This window comes from Alnus glutinosa, chromosome 8 (assembly GCF_958979055.1).
Source record: "Alnus glutinosa chromosome 8, dhAlnGlut1.1, whole genome shotgun sequence".
Lineage (NCBI taxonomy): Eukaryota > Viridiplantae > Streptophyta > Magnoliopsida > Fagales > Betulaceae > Alnus > Alnus glutinosa.
The window spans coordinates 22388224-22394555 of NC_084893.1; the positions used below are offsets into that span (position 1 = coordinate 22388224).

General features: G+C 38.8%; 1 non-coding gene across 1 annotated transcript; it reads right to left on the bottom strand.

Moving 5' to 3' along the window:
* Positions 1–5949: 5949 nt before the first annotated feature.
* LOC133876592 (small nucleolar RNA Z247) lies at positions 5950–6088 on the bottom strand. The gene has a single exon (XR_009901585.1). It is a non-coding gene; the product is annotated as a small nucleolar RNA Z247 (small nucleolar RNA).
* Between the last annotated feature and the right edge of the window lie 244 nt (positions 6089–6332).

The following is a 6332-nucleotide window of genomic DNA, read 5'->3' on the forward strand; positions in this document are numbered from 1 at the left end:
TGAGCCATTGACAATTGGGGACAAGGATCACACTTAGGAGTTTAATCCAAAATGAGAGAACCTCACTCTGATGCCAATTGAAATGCAAAATTTACACCCCAATGCTCACAACCAACAATTATGCAGCAGAATAAAAAGTTGATATCAAACCACTAAGAAAGCATAAACCAATCATACATCAGCACAACAAATTTTGTTAACAAAATGGAAACCCTTTGAATAATACATCAAAGATAAAACCACTCAAAGACGGCCAAACCCAAGAAAGCAACACTAAGAAGAATTCATAATACAGGCAAAATACACTAAACAACCCTTCTAATGAATTAGATAGACATTTGTACCCAAACAAACACCCCCTTGCCCACTTTCATTCTATTGCAGCAGCTGCAGAATTCAAGTTGTTTTTGATGTAGAACAACTTGTGGTTTGATCACTCCAAGAGAATAAATGTTATTCAGCTTATCTTAAATGTTTCTCTAATCACACAATGAAATTGCTAAGCTTTTAGTGTATAGAATCTCACAATATCAGCCTTACTCATCTCTGCTTAGCTTCTTAAAATAGTGCCTTCATAGTCCTTTCATAAACTTGGAAAAATCAAACAAAAAACCTAAAGTCGGTTTAGGTTTTATGTGGCGTTGTCCGGTCAAGTTAGTGAGATATCCAAACATCCTTAGGGTTTCTTGCCTTATACTACGAGTTTCTTGGACACCATCGAACGCAACTGTAGACCAAAGCTTCTGTCTCTCAAATCGTCCGGACAAGTATGAAGGCCAAAGAAAACGAAACCTTTTGTTTCTTCAAGTTGGACATGAGTGAACAAAACAACAAAAGAAACATTCTATCTAAACAACCGTCCAGACATCAGTAGACGAACCAGCAGACAATGCACACTGCCAGAGCATTTTGTCCGGACACTAGCGGATAAGCCTGCAAACGAAGCTTGATGTACTTGATTTTCTTGAACATTTTTCAACCCAAATCGTAAGTACAAATCTACCCAACCACAAACTACATACACATTTGTTTTGAGCACCGAATATGCCAATTAAAAACCTAACACCTTATTTAGAAGTTGGGCTTGGACCCACAAATTTTTCTGAGCTTATGTTTTCAACCGTTTAGTATTTCAAAACTTGAGGTCGAGTTTTTTCCAACCAAGGGAGAATGATGCTAAAGGAAAAACGCGAAATATTGGTTTATAACGGTTATTAGAATTTAATTTTATGTTTTATTTGATTTCAAGAGTCAATGGTATTGTCTTTCGTAATTCAATAAGGAGGTGATTGTCCTAAAGGATTTTAGGAAATTTAATAAATGGGTGTTGCCCTAGATTATGTTAGGTAAGTCAATAAATGGGTATTGGCCTAGGGTTTTGTCTCTTAGTCTATTTAAGTGTCTCGTGTCTCAATGAAGATGGACTTTGATCGAATAAAATTATGAAAAATTAATTCTCTCTTTCGCTTCCTCCCTCTTCTCTCTCTTTCTCTACTCAGCTTCTTGTCTCTTCTCCCTCTTTCTAGCTTCTTCTCTCTTACTAATACATTAGCATTAGTAACACAGTAAGAATGTATTAGATAAAAAATAAGAAGTAGAAAACACTTAAACACGGAATTTTAAAATAGAAAAACTAAGAAAAAATGTAAAAAAATCTAGGAGTAAAAATTTGTAATTTTTGCCTATGCTTTTAATAGGTCCAACACTCAAGAAACTCCACATAAAATAATAGAGAGAAAACATACCCAGATAGCTTCTATAAATTGGCGTATTATAGGATGGTTTTGTGGAACTGAAGATGAACTAGCCTTGAGCTTTGCAATCTCATCCTGAACAACTTCTTAAAATTGGTTAACTGCATTTCAAGCATTAAATTAACAAATCAGAGAAAATGAATAAAAAAATTATTTATATAAAGACAAAACATTGGAAGAGGAAAAACTTCGCATTATATAGAGTTCAAGCACCTCTCCTCCAGGCTGGCACCTATCTCCAACAGAATGAATTGCTCATGAAAAATGTGTAGTCTTCATATGTAGCCAACAACTCAACAACTGCATTTCAAGCTCTTTCACCTACAGCAACATCCAATTACTAATTAATCTTTATTTTTTTGATGATCTTTATTGCCAAGTACCTAGAGTTTCCCATCATCTTCAAATTGCAATTTTCAATCATTTTTAAGTGGAACACCTACCGTCAAGAAGATAAACCCTAAATTAATAATGCGATAACTCCAATAATCCAACCAAAAGGCAGAGAACAAATCAACAAAGGCACCAAGAAAAAGCAGCTATTATACAAGAAAACAAGAGATAATATAATGGCTTCAGTTTTAGTGGGGTTAGTATAGGTTTTTGAGGTTGAGGCCATTTATAAGTCAATAACATTTAAATTAATCCTTTTCTTTCAAATCTAGGAATTCTTGGCCAATGCAGGATCCACAGAGGGCTCCACGATATGGGGTTCTCAGCATTGTCAAAAAGAAGGGTTATAAGATTTTTGAACCACGTATCAGTAAGGGAAATGGATTTCTGACGGGGGTCAAACAGCTGTCAGGTGATGGGTACCAAAAAATAAACTGTCCCCCAATCCGACAGACCATGCTACCTAGTCTCTCCACGTCTCCTTGCCAGCCTGCTTTTCCCTCTCTTTGCTTCTCCCGCTCTGTGGCCTTGGACCATGTATGGTGGTATTTTTTTTTTTTTTTTTGACAAGGAGAAAAATTTATTAAAAATGCAAAAGGAGCCCCGAAATATATATAAAGAATACAAAACAAGAGAGGAGAGAGGGAGGAAAAATACCCAAAAAAAAAAAAGGAGAAAATTTTTGGTAAGTGAGGAGAAGATTTTATTAAAAACGCAAAAGGCATTCCAAAATATGCAGAAAGTATACAAAGAGGAAACCAAAACAGGAGAGAGGGGAGAGGGAGAAAAAACACCCAAAAAATCCAAAAAAAGAGAGAACCGAAAGACCCCTACAAAACTAGCCTAAGAACCCAGAGACAAAAACTTCACTTCAGAAGACCTCTTGCCTTGCCCCACCTAGAACCGAAACCCCTGGTAAGATAGTTAATTGTGCACTCTAAGTTCTTCACTTTACAATTCCTTTTAAAACTTAGGAGTAGAGACTAGATCGTCTAGACAATTCTCCACATCAATTAGAGCCAGGAGACCCCCAAAGCTTGAAAACATAAGCTAAGATCGATAGCTGTCCCGGGAGGACCATCCAGCTCTTCAAGACCCCCTCCCCACGAAGGTTCACCCACCTTTAAGGAAGACAACAAAGGCGGGCACCCAAGCGTAGACACTATCCCGTCCTTTGCTGGATCTAACAAGGGCTTGGTTACAACCCCAAAAGACAGCACGGAAGAAGCCTTGGGAACACCGAAAGTTTCAAGAGCCTCCTCAATCAGGTGCTTATCCAATTTGCCAACCATATTATTCTGGGAGAATTTAAGCACAGACTTGGATTCCGACGGGTAAATAAGCGCTCCAGACTCAGACATCACAGGAAGATAATAACGCAGCCTTTCACCAAGAGCTGCTGCTTCAGATAATGGGTAATTCCCAAAATCACCAAAAAGTACTTCCAAAATGGGAAAAAAAACAGGGGGGGTGGTGGAATTTACAGTGATGAGGGACTGATTGTCTGAGTACATTGTCGAAGCTGCAGTTCGGATTCTTCCGGTGGCAGCCTGGTGATATGAACTGGGTTCAACCTCTCTAAGGACACTGTGCAGAACAGTGAGAGGGTATTTGGTGGAAGAGAACATCTTATAATCAGGGAAGGACTTTGGCTGAAGTGAACCAGTTTGTGACCGAGTTATCATATGATGAGAGGGAGCAACTGAAATTTGGGTTGGATTACCGGCATGGGCTAGGGAAGGCTCAGTATGAGGTACAGAGGGAAATTCTGTAGAAACTGGTGCATCAAAGTTTAATTTGGGTGCAGCTGAATTGGACTCAGCCAGAATTGTGTCTTGAGGAGTTGCAGAAATAAATTCTGCAGATAGAGGGCTACCAAAATCTTCATGTGGAGAGGGAGTAGTGGTATGTGATGTTGGGGATGAGGGGACAATGTGAGATTGTGTGTTGGTTTCAGTAGTAAACCCAGAAACAGAATTTGTATTAGGAGGAATTACAGCAATATGAGGGAAAGAACGACTTACGGGTATGGTCAAGGAAGCCTCATTGCAAGTAGGCAGTTTGGAGGACATTGTGGAAGTAACTTTCTCCTTGGCTGGAAAGGAATTCTCATCAAATATGACATGTCGAGATAGGTAGACCTTGTTGGTAAGAGGATCGAGGCACTTGTACCCTGCATAATGATACCCTAAGAAAATGCATGGCTTGGATCGATATTCCAATTTATGTTTGTTGTAAGGCCTAAGCAAGGGATAACACTTGCAGCCAAAGACACGCATAGATTGGTAATTAGGATCCTTGCCATGGAGTTTAGTAAAGGGGGAGACATTATCAAGGGTAGGAGTAGGAAGCCTATTGATTATATGGACAGCAGTTAAGAAAGCATCTACCCAAATCCTGTTTGATAGATGGGAGTGAGCCAAAAGGGTGAGACCGATCTCTAAAATATGTCTTAATTTTCTTTCAGCCAAACCGTTTTGTTGAGAAGTGTATGGACATGATTTTCTATGTATTATCCCATGTTTATTAAAAAAAGTTTGGAACTGCAGTGAAGTGTATTCCCCTCCTACATCAGATTGGAGTTGTTTGATGTTAGAGGAAAATTGATTTTCAGTAAGCTGTTTGAACTTAATAAAACTATTAAAGACTTCAGATTTATGAACCAGAGGATAAAACCGAGTGTATCGCGAGTAATCGTCTATGAATATTACATAAAATTTGTAGCCACTCACGGATTGCACAGGGGATGTCCATACATCACTATGAATTAACTGCAGAGGCTGGATAGAGACACGAGTGGACAAAGAAAATGGCTGCCTCTTACTTTTACCAATTTGACATGAATTGCAAATAACTTCTTTATTGAAATTTTGACAAGAAACAAGAAGTTGAAATTCTTGAATAACTCTAGAAACAACATCAGTCCTAGGGTGATCTAATCTAAAGTGTCATCCCAAGGTAGATGTTTTTATTCCAGACATAGCAGAAAAAGTTTGGAGATATTTGGGAGAATTCCTTGGCAACCTTATTGGATAGAGCCCATTCTCACTTCTGCCCTCCAGTAGGGTGACATGAGTCTTGAGGTCCTTGATAAAGAAATGAGTAGATGTCAATATAAAGTAACAGAAATTGTCTGCACAAAATTTCTGAATGGATAACAAATTGGCTGAAGCTGTAGGACAATGCAAAACATTATGAAGATGAAATTTATAATGAAGAGAAGAGAGAGTAGTTGAACCCGTGTTTTCTATGGCAAGACCAACACCATTGCCAACAGCCACTGTGTCCTCTTGGTGGAAAGGTTGCTTAATTGACAGGTTTTCAAGTTCATTGGTGATATGCATATTTGCTCCACTATCAGCATAACACTGGTCATCATACACAGCATTGCTTTGTGCCACCATAGCTGCAAGTTGAGGTGGAGGGTGGCGTCCTTGATAGGAGTAGTCCATGCGATGGAAGCAATCGAGTGCCTGGTGACTAGTTTTTTCGCAAATCTGACATGGAGGACGAGTTTCAGAATTATTAAAGAAATTACTAGGTGTTATGGCCTTAGACCTGTTGTTGACATTAGTGCTGAAATTCTGTCTTGGTGCAGCAGATCATAAAAGAGCACGTTGGCCAGAAAAGCCAGAGGATGGCTTTGAGTTGAAAGGCCGAGAAGTGGGCTTCCATTGCTACTTGTTCTTTGGATGAGATTGTTGTGGTGTTTTTTGTGTGACTAGTGCAAAGCTAGAGATATCTGTTGCAGCGGGATGGTGTTGGCTTGGATCAGATTGTTGTTGATTAATCAACATTTCATGATTCAAAAGCTCATTTTGGAAATCATCAAATGTTAGTGACTTGATTTGAGTAGTAAAGGAGACAACAGTGACAAAAGCATTGAAAGAAGAATTCAAACCACCAATGACATATGAGATGAGATCATCATCATCAATAGTTTTACCTACAGCAGCCAGTTGATCGGCCAATGATTTAGCAAATTGGAGATACTCAGTACATGTCTTAGAACCTTGACTAATACTCTGCTGTTGACGCTTGATATGAGCTATGTGAGATGTTGACTGAGAGGCAAAGCGATTCGAGAGAGCAGACCAAACTTGCTTTGATGTGTTGAGTCCATACACAGTGGACAGCACTTTTTCTGTGAGTGTGACATTAATCCAACTCAACAGAAACTGATCT